The sequence below is a fragment of the Oryctolagus cuniculus genome, chromosome 8 (genome assembly GCF_964237555.1).
Source record: "Oryctolagus cuniculus chromosome 8, mOryCun1.1, whole genome shotgun sequence".
In the NCBI taxonomy this organism is placed as follows: domain Eukaryota; kingdom Metazoa; phylum Chordata; class Mammalia; order Lagomorpha; family Leporidae; genus Oryctolagus; species Oryctolagus cuniculus.
The window spans coordinates 77390905-77410128 of NC_091439.1; the positions used below are offsets into that span (position 1 = coordinate 77390905).

General features: G+C 45.0%; 1 protein-coding gene and 1 long non-coding RNA gene across 4 annotated transcripts in view; one reads left to right on the top strand and one right to left on the bottom strand.

The window, feature by feature from the left end:
* The window catches only part of LOC103350759 (uncharacterized), a 90527-nt gene that overhangs the window by 38245 nt on the left and 33058 nt on the right, over nucleotides 1-19224 (bottom strand). For both annotated transcript variants that reach the window (XR_011378350.1, XR_518666.4), the window contains exon 3: nucleotides 12109-12230. This is a non-coding gene — a long non-coding RNA (uncharacterized lncRNA). The remainder of the gene's footprint in view (nucleotides 1-12108; nucleotides 12231-19224) is intronic.
* Nucleotides 1-19224, top strand: part of LOC100008640 (ATP-binding cassette sub-family G member 2) — a 125852-nt gene that overhangs the window by 6054 nt on the left and 100574 nt on the right. The gene's annotated exons all lie outside the window — the stretch shown is intronic.

The following is a 19224-nucleotide window of genomic DNA, read 5'->3' on the forward strand; positions in this document are numbered from 1 at the left end:
AGACCCCAGTGAATCTCTTGGTGGCTCCTGGCTTTGGCCTGGCCCAGCCCCCGCCATTGCAGCCATCTGGGGTGTGAACCATCAGATGGAAGATCTCTTTCTCTTTCTCTCTCTTTCTCTCCCTCTCTCTGTAACTGACTTTCACAATACATAAATAAATCTTTAAAAAGAAAGAAAAAGACGGTGGGTATCAGTTTTTTGTACTAGTCACTCTAACGATAATATTTGAAACTTTTGCGATATGAATAGAGAAGTTTTTTCTTGAGATGTCACCAAAACAATTTTTTGAAATGTTCCTGAAACTAACTTGAGTTTAAAAATGGAAATGTCATTATCAGCCTTCTAAGAAATTGTGATAAGGGAAAATATTTTCCTCCCTTTGGAGAATATGGGCATATGTCTTTTGTTTTCACAGGAATTTTAACTGGAATTTTCATAAAAACAAACAAACAACAACAAAAAAAACAAACTTTGGGGAACCCAGCTTTTAACACATGGGTCTTTTGAGGGTTAAGCAAACTAATATCCAAACCATAGCAAACTAATATCCAAACCATAGCAGAAGTCCTGTGAGTCCTAGGAGCTAATTCTTGTACAGTCCCAGCCCCTAGTCCCTGCTAGGTCTTTCATGGACATTTGGTGAGTGAATGCATAAAAAAGAATAGGTCCCACCCTCCTGTGCTCTACAAGGCTCCGTGTGATCTGGCTGCAGCCTCTCGCCAACCATATCACCTACTCTCCCCGCTGTTCTTTCTTTGCTGCATTTCCTTCAAGCCTTTGAAAAATGCTGAGATGTGGCTTCCAGGGCAGTGGTTGACGACTGCCTTTGAGCCAACCCTGTCCTGCCAACAGTTTTATGAATAAAGTTTTACTAGAACACAGCCGTACGCATTTGTTTTTGTGCTGTCTACAGCTGCTCCAGTGCTCCAGCAGCAGAGTAGAGTGAGAGGGGCCGAGACCACAGGCCCGTGAAGTCTCAAGTACTTACTACTTGGCCTTTTACAGGAAAAGTTTGCCAACCCCTGCTGTAGTCCTTTGAACTCATTTTTAACGCTGATTTAAAACTCTCCCCTCATCAGAGCACATTGCAAACATGCATTGCAGTGTCACACTGTACCCCATAAATATATACAATTATTAATAATGCTTTGCAATGGTAAATAAAAATTACTCGACAATTTTTAAAAGTCATTCCACTCTCAACAACTTTACATTAGGGGCCGGCATTGTGGTGCAACAGGTAAAGCTGCCAGTTGTGATGCTGGAATTCTCAGCTACTCTCTTTCCAATCCAGCTGCCAGCTATGTGACTGGGAACGCAGTGAGCGGCCGGCGCTGTGGCGTAGCAGGTAAAGCCGCCATCTGCCGTGCCGGCATCCCATATGGGCACCGGTTCGAGTCCCAGCTACTCCACTTCCGATCCAGCTCTCTGCTAAAAGAAAGCAGTAGAAGATGGCCCAAGTCCTTGGGCCCTGTGCCTGTATGGGAGATCCAGAGGAGGCTTTTGGCTCCTGGCTTTGTATTGGCCCAGCTCCAGCCATTGTGGCCATTTGGGGAGTGAACCAGCAGATGGAAGTCTCTCTCTCTCTCTGCCTCTGCCTCTCTGTAACTCTGCCTTTCAAATACAAAACTATATCTTCACAAAAAAAAAAAAAAAAAAAAAAAGAAAAGAAAAGAAAAACCATAAGGGAAAAGCTTCATGATACTGGATTTAGCAATGATTCTTGTATATGACACCAAAAGCATAGGTGACAAAGAAAAGCTAGATAAATTGGAGTTATAAAAATATAACATTCAATGCATGAAAATTTCATGCATTGAAAGATATTTCAAGAGTATTAAAAGACAATTCACAGAATGGGAGAGGAGAGGCAGAGAGAGAGAGACAGAGAAAGGTCTTCCACCTGCTGATTCACTCCCCAGTTGGCTGCAACGGCCGGAGCTGCACTAATCTGAAGCCAGGAGACTGGAGCTTCTTCTGGGTCTCCCAAGTGGGTACAGGGACCCAAAGATTTGGACCATCTTTTACTGCTTTGCCAGGCCACAGCAGTCTCTCTGCCTTTCAAAAAAAATAAATAAATAAATTGAAGAAATGAGCTACTAAGAAAAAGGGCTCCACCTGGAGGTTATGGTTGTAAACGCACGCTGTGGACATTAGTGCTGTATTCAAAAATCCGTCCGTAGTATTGGTTGGCATAGTGAAGAGGGAGAATGTGAAGAAAAATGTACCAAGCATATTTGTGCAAAATATTCCCCCTCCCCAACTTTCTCAGCTCTCACACAGGTTCCTAATTCCCAGGATTTCGACAACCTTGTTCTCTTTCTGTGTATCTCCCAGCCACTTCCCCCTGCCAGTGGATGCTGTCAAGGTACAAGGCTAGACTGGAGTGGCTGGGACAGAGGCTCCATGACCCACAAGTCTCGGTTTATTTAGTTGGTTATTTTTCATAGTATTTATTTGAGAGAGAGAGAGAGAGACAAAGAAGCAGAGAGAGCCCTTCCACCTACTAGTTTATTCCCCAAACGTCCACAAAAGCCAGAGCTGGGCCAGATCAAATTCAGGAGTGGGGAACTCCATCTGGATCTCCCAAGCGGGTGGCAGGGACTCAAGTACTTGAGGTGTCATCTGCTTCCTCCCAGGGTGCACATTAGTAGGAGGGTGGAATTGGAAGTAGAGCCAGGACCGGAACCCAGGCAATCTGACATGAGATGCAGGTGTCCCAAGCGGAAGCTTAACCATTTGGCCAAATCCCTGTCCCTGAAGTATTTACTCTGTGGCCTTCTATAGAAAACCTTTTCCAACCCACCCATGTTGTTGGTAAAGGTAGTAGATTTAAGACTTGTGCACTCTTCTCCAAGAATTTTCACAACATCCATGTAAGTATATCAAGAAATATGCATTGATACCCTGCTGTGTTTAAGGCACTGTGTTGGGTGCGGCGGGGTAAAACAGTGAATAAAAGAGAAACTGCTGCTCTTACAAAACTTACCACCAGAAAAGAGGGCCAAGTGACAAATGGCATAATATGTTAGAGGGTAAAAAGGGTCACAGAGAACACGGAGTAAGGTCAGGGTGATCAGGAAGACACAGGGAGGTTTATTATTTTAATTAAGAGTGGACAGAACAGGTCTTTTTTTTTTTTTTTTTTTTTTTGGACAGGCAGAGTGGACAGTGAGAGAGAGAGAGACAGAGAGAAAGGTCTTCCTTTTGCCACTGGTTCACCCTCCAATGGCCGCCGCGGCCGGCGCGCTGCAGCCGGCGCACCGCGCTGATCCGATGGCAGGAGCCAGGTACTTATCCTGGTCTCCCATGGGGTGCAGGGCCCAAGGACTTGGGCCATCCTCCACTGCACTCCCTGGCCACAGCAGAGAGCCGGCCTGGAAGAGGGGAAACCAGGACAGAATCCGGCGCCCCAACCGGGACTAGAACCCGGTGTGCCGGCGCCACAAGGCGGAGGATTAGCCTAGTGAGCCGCGGCACCGGCCAGAACAGGTCTTATTAAAAAGGTAACAATTGGGGGCAAGCCTTTGACCTAGCAGTTAAACACAGGGCAGGATGCCAGTGTACCATATTGTGGTATCTAGATTCAATTCTTTGCTCCAGCTCCCAGTTCCAGCTTCCTGTCAGTGAGGACTCTCAGTGGCAGTGGTAATGGCTCAAGTAATCAGATCCCTGCCATCCACAGAAGAGATCTGGATTGAGTTTTGGGCTCCCAACTTTGGTCTGGCCTAGCACAGGACATTGTGGGCATTAGGGGAATGAACCAGCAAATGGGATCTCATGCGTGTTCTCTCTCTCTCCCTCTCTCTCTCATCCCCTCTCTCCCAGTCTGTTTGTTTCCCTGTCTCTCAATAAATTGTAGGAGCCAGTGCTGTGGCTTAGTGAGTAAAGCTATCACCTGTGGCACCAGCATCCCACATGGGTGCCCGTTCGCGTCCTGGCTGCTGCACATCCAATCCAGCTCTCTACTATGGCCTGCGAAAGCAGTAGAAAATGGCCCAAGTGCTTGGGCCTCTGCACCCACATGGGAGACCCAGAATAAGCTCCTGGCTCCTGGCTTCAATCTGGCCCAGCCCTGGCTGTTGCAGCCATTTAAGGAGTGAACCAGCTGATGAAGATTCTGTCTCTCTGTGGTTTGTCTCCTTCTTTCTTTGTAGTTCTGCCTTTCAAATAAATAGGATAAATCTTTAAAAATAAAAATAAATAAGTTGTAAAAAAATCTGGCATTTGAACAAATATTTGAAGACACTCTGTGAGGGCACCAAGAGACAATCTGGGAGGAGAGTACTTCAGGTAGAGGAAGGGGGCAGGTGTATCTCTGGCACGCCAGGGAAACACCCAGGAGTCCAGCATAGCCACAGGCTCCATTCCTCCTCATGGTTCCCATGTGCACACATCCCAGTGATGTGCAATATTGGCCGCAGGTTCAAGGCATCTACCCCATCCTATGGACGATGTCCCAGCTGTACAGATACTCCCACTCGCATTGTAATTATGCCATCGAAAGGCCTGTTCAAGCTTGTATCAACTGCTTCTCAAAGGGCAGGCATGTAGTGAATTTGAGAGCATGAGATCGTTCTCCTGATCTCTTTTGCCTTAACACAGCCCATGGTCAGAGGCCGTGCTCTGTAACTCTGTGGTAATAAAGGGCAGAGGCTCTGCAGCCAGGGAATGCATACTGGTAGCCTGAATCTGTAGCCATCCCTGAGCGGACAGGGAAGGGTGCACAAGATCTACCACTACCAGTGCCACCTGCTCAATCTAGACAGTGGGGCCACATTTGTGGCTTAGTATCAGCTTCTGCTACTGGATGATTGGGTACTCAGCAGTACAGGCAGAGTGGCCATGGTGAGGTGAAGACCATGTTTTAGGCCACACATGCCTTCCTCCCATGCAGCCATAGCCACTTTGGACATGCACCTGTTGAGCAAGTCCTGAGATGCCCTACAGAGGCTTGCTCACACTCACAAAATAGATTCTCCTGACCATCAATCTCTACAACCAAGGATACCTGCTGTTGGACATACACGTGGCACAAAACTTTCACACTGTCCATTCCTAATTGTCCATGCATACACTGGGAGGTAGCAGATTATGGCCCAATAACTGGGTCCCTGTCACCCACATGGGAGACCCAGATGGAGTTCCTGGCTCCTGGTTTCAGCCTAGCCCAGCCCTTGCTACTGCAGGCATTTGGGGGAATGAACCAGCAGATTGAAGATCTCGCTCACTCTCTGTCTCTTTCCCCCACTCTGCCTTTCAAATAAATAAACTGCTTTTAAAAAGGGATATCCTCAGGCCAGCATTGTGGTGCAGTGAGTAAGCTGCCACCTGTGATGCTGGCATCCCATATGGGTGCTTGTTTGAGAATCAACTGTTCTGCTTTCAATCTACTTCCCTGCTAATGCACCTGGCAAGGCAGTGAAAGATGACGCAAGTACATGGGCCCCTGCCCTGCATGGGAAACCCAGATGAAGCCCCTGGCATTGGCCTGGCACAGCTCCAGCTACTGCAGCCATTTGGTGAGTGAATCAGGAGATGAAGACCTGTGTCTCTGTCTCTCCCTCTTTTTCCCTGTGACTCTGCCTTTCAAATAAATAAATAAATCTTCCAAAAAAAGTAATAAATTATAAAGACAAAAAAGAGGGTTAACTCCCACCTTTTGACACTCATACATGTAAATGAAGAGTTTTCTTCTTTGTACTTTTTTAAAAATTTTATTTCACTGATTTGAAAGACAGAGTTACAGAGAGAGGTTTTCCATCCATTGGTCCATTTATCCAATGGCGGCAATGTCCAAAGATGAGCCAATCCGAAGCCAGAAGCCAGGAGCTTCTTCCAGGTCTTTCATGTGGTGCAAGGGCCCAAGGACTTGGGCCATCCTCTACTGCTTTTCCAGGCCATAGCAGAGAGCTGGATCAGAAGTGAAGCAGCCAAGACTCGAACCCGTGCCCACATGGGATTCCAGAGCTGCAGAAGGAGGCTTAGCCTCCTACGCCATAGCACCAGCCCCTTTATTGTATTTTTTTTTAAAGTTTTTATTTCTTTATTTGATAGCCAGAGAGATACAGACAAAAAGAAAGCAAGAGCTCCAAACCACTGGCTGTCTCCAAATACTTGATGCCTCCCCAAGCTGAATCCAGGAGCTGTAAACTCAATCCAGGTCTCCTACATGAGTGACAGGACCATCATCTCTGCACTGGCAGGAAGCAAGAATTACGAGCCAGAATCAGGACTTGAACCCATGTACTCTAATGTGGGGTATTTTTGATGCTCGTTTCTTTCTGCTCCCAGATCCAACTGGCATAATGACATTAAAATAAAAGATCAGCATATTCCTTTGGGATATCAAGACAACAAAGACCCCTCCAAAACTGTATCATGGTGGCACATCCCTGGGATGTGAACATGAATGTATGTTGTTGTTCATGCCAGGTAAATGCAAGCTGTTTTGGTTTTCCTAATCGAGAAGAAAGGAAACATTTATTTGATAGGTCAATATCTGCATATAAGATACTAGGTGCTATATCGATTTTCTCTTGTAAGATACTGAGATACTAAGATCTTTTAAGCAGATTATTTATTTATTTAAATGCAGAGTAACAGAGAGGGGGAAGAGACACAGAGATTTTTCCATCTGCTGGTTCACTCCCCAAATGGCTGCAACAGAGAGAGCTGGGCCAGGCCAAAGCCAGGAGCCAGGAACTTCATCCGGGTCTCCCATATGGGGACCACTGGAGTCATCTTCCACTGCCTTCCCAGGTGCATTAGCAGGGAGCTGGATCAGAAGCAATGCAGCCAGGACATAAACTAACCCTCCAGTATGAGATACCAGCATCACAAGCATAGGCTTAACCCACTGCACCACAACACCAGTCCCCAAGATACCTCATCTTGAACCACCACTGAGATTGGCATCACCAATTGGTTAGGATTAGAGTAATATAATGCCCTCTGTGTGACCCATCTGACTGTTATACCAGCCAACTAGATGAATTAAATTGGAATATCAGTTGAATTACTGCCCCTGTATCCCAGAAGTCCCTGTGGTGGTATTAAATCTACAGTTCTCCTGGGAAAGTGGTGCACATTGAGTAACCCTCATCTGAAATGTTTGGTACTGGAAGTGTTTTAGGTTTTGAATTTTTGATCACATTTTGAAATATTTGTTTATACACAATGAAATATCTTAGGGTATACCTTGGTACCCACCTCTAAACATGAAATTAATTTGCATTTCAATATACACCTTATACACATAGCCGGATAGCAATTTTATACAATATTTTTAGAGCATCTGTGTTTTAACTGCAACTCAGCCCATATGGTCAGGTATGGAATTTTCCACTTGTGGCATCAAATCAATGCTCAAAAAGTTTTGGGTTTTGGAGTATTTTGGATTTCAAATTTTTGTATTAGGAATGCTCAGCCTGTATTATCTCTGGGTTCTTATCTTGGTAGCAAAAAGGCAGGAGTGAGAGGGTAGGTTCGGAGATTGCATTTGATGCTTCCTACCATAACAGCTGGTGCTCCCTGTGGGGGGCCATTGTCAGCCTAAGTCAGACCAAGACTCCATCTGTCTGCTCATTTCCATAACTTGCCACTCTGAATACATCATACAAGTGCCCAGTTAAATTTTAAGACCAAAAACCCAAATATTTTAAATGAAATAAAAATATGTAAATATATTAAAATTCTACATATTTATGGGATATTATGTGATGCCTTGATACATGTATAGAATAATAATCTTGGATATAAGTATGTCCCATCCAATAATTTGAAACCAAAACTCCAATTTAGTCAGTATTTTTAGTTGCTAAATCTGGTAACCCTACTACATGGGAATATTTGGAAAATATTTGTCACAATTAGAGAATGGAAATACTTTTGGCATCCAGTGTGTAGAGACCGGAGATGCTATTAACCTCCCATAATCATAATACCAGGATGGCCCCCACAACAAGGAAATGCCCAGCCCAGAATGTCCGTAGTGCACTGGCTTAGTGGAAGATCCCTGGAATACACCTACTGCTATATTGCAAGAACTTCTGTCAAAGGCACCAGGGACTCTCAGACTCTGAACTGACTCAATTGTGGGTTATTAGGTAGAAGGCACACTGGTAATTTGGATTGGGTTTCTGCCCTAGCAGACCTAGATTTTATTTCCTGCCTCCCTATGTCAAACAGCGTCATAGGAAGCAGTCAGTTTCTGATTTCTGATTTCTTGGAAGCTCCTTGCCACAGGGCACAGCAGGTTGAGCAGTCTGATTACTGCTCCATCTCTGTGACTTGGGAAAGTGGACCACATTGTCCCTGACACTGACACACTCCCACTTGGCCTTGAACATGCTTGAATTCCCTTATTCCCACTGGGCTAAGTGCATGCATTTCTGCTGTTGTCTTGTCCTCCACTGTTTCTGACCTCAGGGCTCTTCAGGATGAGTCTGCCTCCCTGATGCATTTTCTATTCTCTCTCTTAATAGCTCTTCCCACAAGCGTCAAGTTAGTGAGTGGCTGAGGAGGTAGAACATAGTGGACCAGTTCTATTTCCCTGAAGAGTATATTAGGGAATTCCTGGCATTTCAGCCCCATTAACTCTAGACTATTAATGAATCCCAGCTTTCATTAGCCAACCTTGCATATCATTAGCACCACCCCCAGAACTCCCACCAACATGCTAAATTTCAAATTCTGGGAGTGTACCCCAATTATCAGTGACTTTGGCTCAGTTAAAACATCTGATTTCCATCGGTCTAACATGCTTACAATCTGTACCCTTAACTCCTCTTTTGCTGAAACAAGGAGGCAAAAGTGCACAACTCTTTTAGGATAGGGGCTCTCCTCTTCCTAGAGAAGGCCTGCACTGCACTCTCTGAGGTGCTCTGCCACTTATTTGTACTGTAGCAAACCACTCTAAAACCCAGGGGACCTAATGCCATCATGTATCACTCTGGCTCCTCATTCTGATTGGACTGAGTTTGAAAGAGAATTGGGGAGGGGCTGGAGGAGTGAGTACAGAGGAATTCTTTTGAAGAGGTTTGTTATAAAAGAGGACACAGCAGTAATTGGCAGGAGACATGGGAGCAGGAGAAATGTTCTTAAAGATGGAATAAACAAATAACAGCATGGGAATGGCCTGGTACAGAGGATATAGAAGAGAAAGGGGAAAGTGGCTGTCAATGAGTTGGCAAAGTGAGGATGGAATTTAATGCAAAGCAGAGACAATGTCTTAGGCCTTCGACAGGAACACAGAGTTCCTCCAGGTTAGAGACATGGAAGGGGAGGCAGAGAGGTCTGGTATTTGGAGAGACATGGTGACGGGGATCTAGAACTTTCCTTTGCTTGCTCTAGTTCAGTAAAATAGGGCATATGGTTATTAGGGCATTTGGTTATCAGCTGAAAATGACTACAGGAGAGAAAGGAGAAAAGGTGGTGAAATTTTAATAGGAAAATAGAAGAATGACTGGACTAGGGACATTCAGTATGAGTTACTTGACACCGTTGAAGACCCTGGCACTGGGATTCTTGATCAAGAATTTAAAATCAGAATGATTATTTCTATGTGTTTTTCTCTACTACACCCAGGTGCAGGGGTGTAGGCAAACAGTGGAGGAGACATGAATGTAACTTGGGTTTGTGGTTTTGCCAAACAAAAGAGGAGCAAGGACATTGAAGGTGTCTGTCTGGAAGGGTACGATGGTAAGGAGTGGTCATGGAATTTCAGCAAGTATGGAATCCATCACAACATGGAGACAGTGGGCATGAGGCACAGTGAAATACTGGACTACAGTGGGCTGCAGGAGCTGGGAGGGTAGAGGGAGTTAAGTGGAGAGACAAAACATGGTAGTCAGAGAGTGAGATGTACTAAACAAGATTGGTAGTAATGTCTGTGGAATGCCTGGGAGTGCATAGCCGAGGCATGGTGGAAAACAAGCTCCTTGAAGGAGAGTCTGAAGTAGCCAGAGGCCAGCACCCTGGGAGGGTTATCTATGTGTATGCCGAATTCACCAAGCATGAGGACAGAAGTAATGTGAGGGAGTGTGGTGGTGGTGGCCCAGGAGCTGAGAGCACTGAGGGAGGGGGAAGGGGCCCTAGATTCTGAAGACGGCAGCACCACGAGGGGTCGTCGGTGATACACTCTCTTGATATGAAAGTACAAAACTGAGATGTTAGATGATCCGCTTTGATAAGCTCCTACTTTGTGGTGGTTTCTCTCTTCAGAATAAGCAGTATCAGAATGTGAAATGCCTCAGGGCGCTCCTTGGTTTCCATCAAGACTTTTCAGCCTCTAATCATAAGAGGGCGCCAGAGTCCAGCAAAGGATTATTGTTGTTTTCATCTAGACCAGCTAAAGCATCTGGATGTACAGGGGAGGGAGCACTAATACTTAGGTAGGGGCAACATTGTCTGGTTGCCCCCAAACAACAGTAACTGAGTTGCTATTGATGGGAAAATTCATCCTGATGTCAGTGATGTTAAGATAGGAGAAAAGTGAGCATCTTAGAATCAGTGAAATATGGTAGTTTTTTTTTTGTTTTTTTGTTTTTTTTTGTTTTTTTTTTCAAAGGCACAATTCAAGTCTCTCTTACCCCAGGAAGCATGGCAATTTCCAAGCTATCCAAAGTAGAAAGAACTATGTAATTATACTAAGTAATGACCAAATGAAAACCAAGATGGGAAGGGAAGGAGTAAGAGAACACTAAAGGGAAAACGATTATGATCTCCACACCTGAGTGTTGCAACCCTGGGTCACTGCTGCTTTAGTGGAGGGGGAGTGGGAGTGCGGAGCTGTTCAGCCTAGGGAGACTTACTAACCATCTTATAAAGCTTTATTTTTTGAGAAGCAGACAGAGGGTCCAGCACTGTGGTGAAGCAGGCTAAGCCTCCCCCTACAGCACTGGCATCCCATATGGACACTGGTTCAAGCCCCAGCGGTGCCACTTCTGATCCAGTGCTCTGCTTACAGCCTGGGAAAGCAGTGGAACACAGCGCAAGTGTTTGGGCTCCGCACCAATGTGGGAGACCTGGAAGAAGCTCCTGGCTCCTGGCTTCAGTCCAGCTCCAGCCCAGCCATTGCAGCCATATGGGGTGTGAACCAGCAGATTGAAGACTTCTTTCTCTTGCTCTCCCTCTGTCTGTAACTCTGCCTCTCAAATAAATAAACCTTTAAAAAAGAAAAAAATAGCAAATATTACAACAAAGTTTAACTTAAAAAAAAAAAGAGAGAGGCAGAGTTCCCTTATGCTGGTTCACTTCTTAAATGGGCTCAAGGTCCTGGGCTGGGCTGGGCAGGGCATGAGCCAAGAGCCAGGAACTCAATCCCAGTTTCCCATATCAGAGGCAGGAAACCAATTACTTGAGCTGTCACCACTGCCCTCCAAGCAAGCTAGCATCAGGAGCAGGGGCTGGGTATTTCATCCAGACACTCTGATGTGGAATGCAGGTGTCTTAGCTTCTCGGTAAAACACCTGGCACAATCTTTGATCTTCAGTTTCCTTACCTGTAAGACGGGAGTAGCAGTGTTCATCATTCCCGCTGATTGTGAGGGTTAAGTGCGATATCTCAACAGAGACTGCTTTTCCTTATTTTGAACTCTTAACTTGGATCACTCATGAAACAAATGTCCTACCTCATGCTTATGTTGTGGACATTCCTTTTTCCTCTTTCAGATTAGAAATTCACCAAGAACAAGAATTACCTCAATTCATAGATGTATCACCCACAATGTTCTGTGTATGGCCAATACCTGAGATAATCTATTGGATTAATGAATTAATTATGCAATAAGCTATATCAATTATGATTATATACAATATGGGGCACCACAATAATTTTTAGATCTTACTGCAAAACCACTCTGTATCCAGTCCTCAAAAATTCAGTTTCAAGAGGTGGAGCCCCAGGACTGATTCCAGGTCTTCAGATCTCAGCTTGTGCTATGGTTGGCCCCATTCAGGGTCTAGTTCTTATAGCCACAATTAGCATACCCTCTGATTTATCAGTCCTGTTGAAACTAAAACCTCTCCCTGCCCCAGCTGCCCAGAAACCACATGGGACATCTAATTTCCAGTAATGCCTGCTTCATTGTGACTGTCAGTACTATACCTGCCCATGATTCCTCAAGTCTGCACTCTGTCCAGCTTGATAATCTTGTCCATCTGCCCTGGTTGCCTGGCTGCTTCCTCTTTCAGTTCTGATTGTTGGACTCAGCAGGACTTGTCAGTAATCTAGAAAGCAAGAGAAGAACCAGAAAACTGAAGAAGCCCAAGTGTCTTGGGAGAGTGGCTGAGCCAAAAGGGGTTCAGATTGACTTGATGTAATCGATAGCTTGGTGTGGCAGAGAGGAGGACATGGTGTCTGGACCTCGGTAGAACTTCCTAGACTAAGTTTGAATCCTGGAGAAAGAAGACCTTCAAGCAGAAGGAGGCAGTCTGATTTCAGGAGTGGCATGTGAGAGTTGGGCTGTGATACAACAAATATATATTTGAATTAGCACTGCTGGTATGGAAATAAAAGGATGGAAGTGCCCCAAAAAAATGAAAAGTGGAACTACCTTGGGGGAAATTGTTGCATAAAAATAATAAGAGGCCACTGATCTGATGTAAACTTCTGCACTGGACCCAAAAAACCAGGCTACAAATAAAAATGGAATCACTCCTGCAAAAGTTTACTTCATCAAATTGAAACTAAGCTGCTTATCTGATATCCCAAGTAGTCAGAATTAGATAACTGCCAAATTTCCCAAACAGGCCAGTGTTTTAAATTTTTAAAATTTATCTATTTGAGAAGCAGAGGGACAGAGACAGATTGATAGAATGATCTCTTAACTGCTGGTTTACTCCTCAAATGCCTACAATGGCCGAGACTGGGCCAGATCTAGGCCAGGACAGGGCCCAGGCTGAAGCCATGAGCTAAGAACAGAATCTAGGTCTCCCATGTGGACGGCTAGAACCCAGTAGCTTGATCTATCACCTGCTTCCTCCCAGAGCCTGCATTAGCAGGAAGCTGGAGTCATGAGCAAGAGCCAGGAATCAAACCCAGGCGCTCTAGCCAATGTGACTTAGTCTAAACTCCTAAGCTAAACATATGCCAGTTTTAATTGGCATGATAATAAAATTCACCCTGCCTTAATCCTTTTTTTTTTTTTTTAAGATTTACTTAACTTATTTGAAAGGCAGAGTTACAGAGAGAGGAGAGAGAGAAGAGATCTTCCATACACCAGTGCATTCCCCAAACGGCTACAACGTCAGGACTAGGCCAGGTCTAGTCAGGAGCTTCATCCAGGTCTCCCACATGGGTACAGGAGTCCAAGGACTTGGGCCATCTTCCACTGCTTTCCCAGGCGTAATAGCAGGGAGCTGGATCAGGTACCCATATGGGATGCACGCATTATAGGCAGCAACTTCACCTATTATGCCACAACACAGGCTCCTGCCTTAATTTTTTTTTTAAGATTTATTTATTTTATTTAAAAGGCAGAGTTACAGAGAGACAGAGGCAGAGAGAGGGGTGGGGAGAGGGGTGGGGAGAGAGAGGGAGAGAGAGAGAAAAAAAGAGGGGTCTTCCATTGCTGGTTCATTCCCCCAAATGGCCACAACAGCTGGGGTTTGGCCAATCCAAAGCCAGGAACTTCTTCTGGGTGTCCCACATGGGTGCAGGGGCCCAAGGACTTGGGCCATCTTCTAGTGCTTTCTTGGGCCATAGCAGCAGAGAGCTGGACTGGAAGAGGAGCAGCCAGGACTCGAACCTGCACCCATATGGGATGCTGCACTGCAGGTGGCGGCTTTATTCGCTATGCCCCTGCCTTAATTCTTACTGACATTAACCAGTCAGTTATTTTTCTATTATTATGTCTCTGTTCCTGCTTTACAGAGAACATAACTGAAATGACCAGCCTACTTTTTACTTTTGTTTCTACTTCAGTCCTTTCTGTCTACAAAACTAGCCTCTTCTGCTTAGCTCACTGGAATAATTATTCTATTTTATGGAATTCTAGAATTTTAAATAAAGCCAATTAATGCCTTTAAAACAAATTGATTGTAACTTTATCCTTGATCATGTCCAAAAATTTGTGTAATCTTAAAAGATGGTAAGAATATGAAAGAATGAAGGACTTTGTTAAGCTCAAAAAGCTTAACATTAAGGCCAAAATGACAATTATAATAAGATGTCCTTTTCCAAATTAAAAAAAAAGAGCAACATCCAAGCAATACTTAACCTTAGTGTAAATGACATACTTTGGTCAGTAATCAGAAGCGTTATATAATATATGCTGTAGGTGGAAGGTTGTCACAACATTGCAACATGAAATATCGTCCCAAATCAGAATCAGTGCAAGAAATCAATCCCAGGGGAAGTCTTTACTTCCTAGGGTCACACAACCTCAACAAGCTTCTAAGACACCTGCCAAAAGCTATTCTGGTATGTACAGTAGTCTCCTTAGTGGGGAAAACATTTTTCATTCTAGGAAATGCTTAAGGTATCAAACCCATATGAATACTTTTTTTATTTGACAGGTAGAGTTATAGACAGACAGAGAGAAACAGCGAGAAAGATCTTCCTTCTGTTGGTTCACTCCCCCTGGATGCTACAGCCAGTGTTGCACCGATCCGAAGCCAGGAGCTTCTTCCTGGTCTCCAATGTGGGTGCAGGGGCCCAAGCACTTGGGCCATCCTCCACTGCCTTCCTGGGCCACAGCAGAGAGCTGACCTGGAAGAGGATTAGACCCTGGTGCCTATATGGGATGCTGGCGCCGCAGGCGGAGAATTAACCAAGTGAACCATGGCGCCGGCCCCACATATGAATACTTTTATACTAAAGAATGTTTACCTACTTGCTATTTCTATACTTACATTATTCAATAGACTTTGGTCTAGTACAATGAGAACAATTTTGTCAAAATTTCAATTGATTTAGGCTTGTGATATAAAGTTGAAATCTTACAAGTTTGGAGAAGACAATGGGATATTTAAAATAACTACCTTTGACCATATTAATTTCAATTTGTTTTGTGACTTATTTTGTTGTTTGAGCACTTGGGAATATTTAGTTTTTAAATTACAAAATGTGACTGTTGGGGTTGGCACTGTGGTATAGCAGGTAAAGCCACTGCCTGCAGTGCCATCATTCCATATGGGCACTGGTTTGAATCCCAGCTGCTCCATTTCTGATCCAGCTCCCTGCTAATGCACCTGGGGAAGCAGCAGAAGATGGCCCAAGTGCTTGGGCCCCTGTACCCATGTAGGAGACCAAGATGAAGCTTCTGGCTCCTGGCTTTGGCCTGGCACAGGCCATTTGTGGAATGAACAAGCAGACTTCCCTCTGCCTCTGCCTATCCCTTCCTGTGACTCTGCCTCTGCCTATCCCTTCCCTCTGCACCCCAAATAAAAAATACCTTTAAAAAAAAAAAAAAAACAGAGAGACGGAATTGAGAGATTCAGCGGCATGATTACGAGATACAGATTGACCATTTGTGTTGCATCCTAGCTGTCTTACAAAAGAAGAGTAGGAAACAGCTTCTAAGTCTCAGGATATGGTGGCCTTGCTTTCCGGGCTCAGATGTTTAGACTTTTTAGTAATGAGAAGAATGAATGGTTTTTCAATAGGTGATGATAGGAAGAAAGAGTTTGGTAGTTCTAGAAATAAGATTATGCTGGCAAGGGCCAATGTTGTGGCCCTTGTAGGTGGGTAAAGCCGCTACCTGCGACACCAGCATCCCATTTGGGCTCCTGTTCATGTCCCAGCTGTCCACTTCCAATCCAGCTCCCTGCTAATGAATGGCCTGGGAAAAGCAGTGGAAGATGGCCCAAGTCCTTGGGCCCCTGCCACCCATGTCAGAGACTTGGATAAAGGCCCTGGCTCCTGGCTTTGGCCTGGACCAGCCCGGGACTTTGCAGTCATCTTGGGAGTGAACCAGTGGATGGAAGTTCTCCCTCTCCCTCTCTGTAACTCTTTCAAATAAAATAAATCTTTCTTAAATTTATTTATTTGAAAGAGTTACACACAGAGAGAGAGAGAGAAAGAGTGAGAGAGAGAGAGGTCTTTCATCTGCTGTTTCACTCCCAATTGGCCGCAAGGGCTGGAGCTGCGCCAATTCGAAGCCAGGAGCCAAAAGCTTCTGCCAGGTCTCCCATACAGGTGCAGGGTCCCAAGGACTTGGGCCATCTTCTACTGCTTTCTCAGGCCATAGCAGAGAGCTGGATCAGAAGTGGAGCAGCTGGGACTTGAACCAGTGCCCATATGAGATGCCGTCACTGCAGGCAGTGGCTTTACCCTCTATACCATAATGCTGGCCCCAAAATAAATAAATCTTAAAAAAAAAAAAAAAAAAAAAAAACTATCCTGGGACAAGGTGTAAGACAGTTCAAGTTGGAGGAGAGAGGGAATGCCATTGGCAGAAAATATAGAAAATGGTCAGATATGTAATGATAAAGGACTAAGAAATGTATGATCAGAGGTTACGAAGAAACAGAATCCCTACACATTACAAAGGAAGAATTGATGGAATTGATAGACTGATAAGAGTATTTTTATGAAAGTGCAAGAGGGCAAGTTTTTAGAATGAAGTATGCCTCCATGAGTCATTCATATTTTTAGTTTTTCTTTTCAACACCAAGTAGGTTGAAATAATTCTATCTGTAGAAAAGTAGTGCAGGGGCTGGTGCCGTGGTGCACTAGGTTAATCCTCCGCCTGCGGCACCGGCATCCCATGTGGGCGCCGGTTTTAGTCCCAGTTGCTTCTCTTCCAGTCTAGCTCTCTGCTGTGGCCTGGCATAGCAGTGGAGGATGGCCCAAGTACTTGGGCCCCTGCACCCGCATGGGAAACCAGGAGGAAGCTCCTGGCTCATGGCTTTGGATTGGCGTAGCTCGGGCCGTTGTGGCCATTTGGAGAGTGAACCAATGGAAGGAATATCTTTCTCTCTGTCTCTCTCTCTCTAACTCTACCTGTCAAATAAATTAAAAATAAATAAATAAATAAATAAAAGTAGTGCAAAAGTTCAGATTCCTTGGGGTCAGCACTGTGCCATTGAGGTTAAAGCCACCACCAATTCACGTCCCGGCTGCTCCACTTCCAGTCTAGCTCTCTGCTATGGCCTGGGAAAGCAGTGGAAGATGGCTCAAGTCCTTGGACCCCTGCATCCCTGTGGGAGACCCGAAGAAGCTCCTGGCTTTAGATCAGTCCAGCTCCAGTTGTTGTGACCATTTGGGAAGTGAACCAGCAGATGGGTGACCTCTCTCTCTCTGCCACTCTGTAACTCTGCCTTTCAAATAAATAAATAAATCTTTTTAAAACAAAAAAAGGAAAGGAAAGAAAAATAAAGTTCGGATCCCTACTTTTTTTGGGAGAGAAAAGATCTTTTGCAAGTCAAAACATAACAGGAATGCATACCCTCCAGGTTTCGTGCTTATGTGCTTTTATGATTAGAATCTTGCTTTTACCAAATGAACCTGTAGAAAGAGTCAAGAGGGGTGATGTGCTGCTGCCGAAGCGATGTGTTGCAACCTGCTAGAGTCTCTGGAAGACCTTCCAGTTGTTACCTAAAGAGAAGGCCCAGGACAAACATGTTTGCCCATTGTACTTCAGAGAAGAGGCTGTCAAGGTCTCTGCCAGGGGACACTGAAGGAAACAGAACTGTAGGAATTCTTTGGACATTTCCTAATGCGTCCCTGTGGGTCGATGTGCTTCAGGAAAAGACCGACAACTCCTGGCCAAGAAGGAAGCAGCTTTAAGGAAGCAATGCCAAGACTACGGACTTGCTATGGTCTTCACTAACTGGGTAACATTGTTCCAGCCAGCCGGATCTTCCTGTTTTAAGGGATATGCAAACATGTTTTGTATTTCACTGGCAGATACTGGAGCAGCTTAGGACCTTGGATTCATGTCTATTTCTATCGAGAACCCACCTACTGCAAATATGAAAGTCAAGTACTACTATTGAAACAAATATTTTTGTTTTTAAATAGCTGTGTATTTATTTTACTTATTTGAAAGGGGAGGGGAGAGAGAAAGATCTCCTGTCTACCAGTTCACCCCTCAAATACTTGCAACAGCCAGAATTGGGCTAGACTGAAGTGAAGATCTAGGAACTAGAACTGAATCCTGGGTCTCTCACCCGGGTGGCAGGGACCCAGGTAGTTGAGACATCATCTGCTACCTCTCAGAGTGCACACTGGCAGGAAGCTAGAATTGGAAGCCGAGCCAGGCCTCAAACCCAGACACTCCAATATGAGATATGGGCATCCTAAGCAGCACGTTAAGCACTATGCCAAACACCTGCCCCTGAAACAATATAAGGGGACTTCAAAAGGGTCATGGAAAATGGAATTAAAAGATTAAAACTTTAGTGGAAAAAAATTTTAAATCCATTCCTGCTCATACTATGGTTGATAAAATCCTTTGGGGGCTGGCGCCATGGCTCACTTGGTTAATCCTCTGCCTGCGGCACCAGCATCCCATATGGGCACCGGGTTGCTCCTCTTCCAGTCCAGCTCACTGCTGTGGCCCGGGAGGGCAGTGGAGGATGGCCTAAGTACTTGGGCCCCTGCACCCACATGGGAGACCAGGAAGAAGCACCTGGCTCCTGGCTTCAGATCGGTGCAGCAGCGCCCATGGTGGCCATTTGGGGGGGGTGAACCAACAGAAGGAAGACCTTTTTCTCTGTCTCTCTCACTGTCTATAACTCTACCTGTCCAAAAAAAAAAAATTCTTTGAACTAGCCAGAATTGTAAATAGCCTGAGGTGGTTTTATTTTTTAAAACTTATTTAAAAGGTAGAATTATAGAGAGGCAGAGTGAGGTCCTCTATCCGCTGGGTCACTCCCCAAATGGCAGCAATGGCCAGAGCTAGGCCGGTCTGAAGTCAGGAGCCTGGAGCTTCTTCCATTCTCCCACGTGGGTATAGGGGCTCAAGCACTTGGGCCATCCTCTGCTGCTTTCTCAGGCACATTAGCAGGGAGCTGGGTCAGAAGAGGAGCTGCTGGAACTTGAACCGGAACCCATATGGGATTGTCAGCACTGCAGGTGGTGGTTTCATCTGCTAAAGACCTCCAAGTATAGGTCATACCCATACCAATTAAATCAGAATCTCTCCCAAGAGACTCTAAATGCTGACAGCTTGAGGACTGGGGCTTCTCAACACTTAACAGTGTATACGAGTCATCTGTGGACCTTGATAAGCATATGCACTGATTCTGAGCATGGGTCTGGAATGGTGCACAAGAG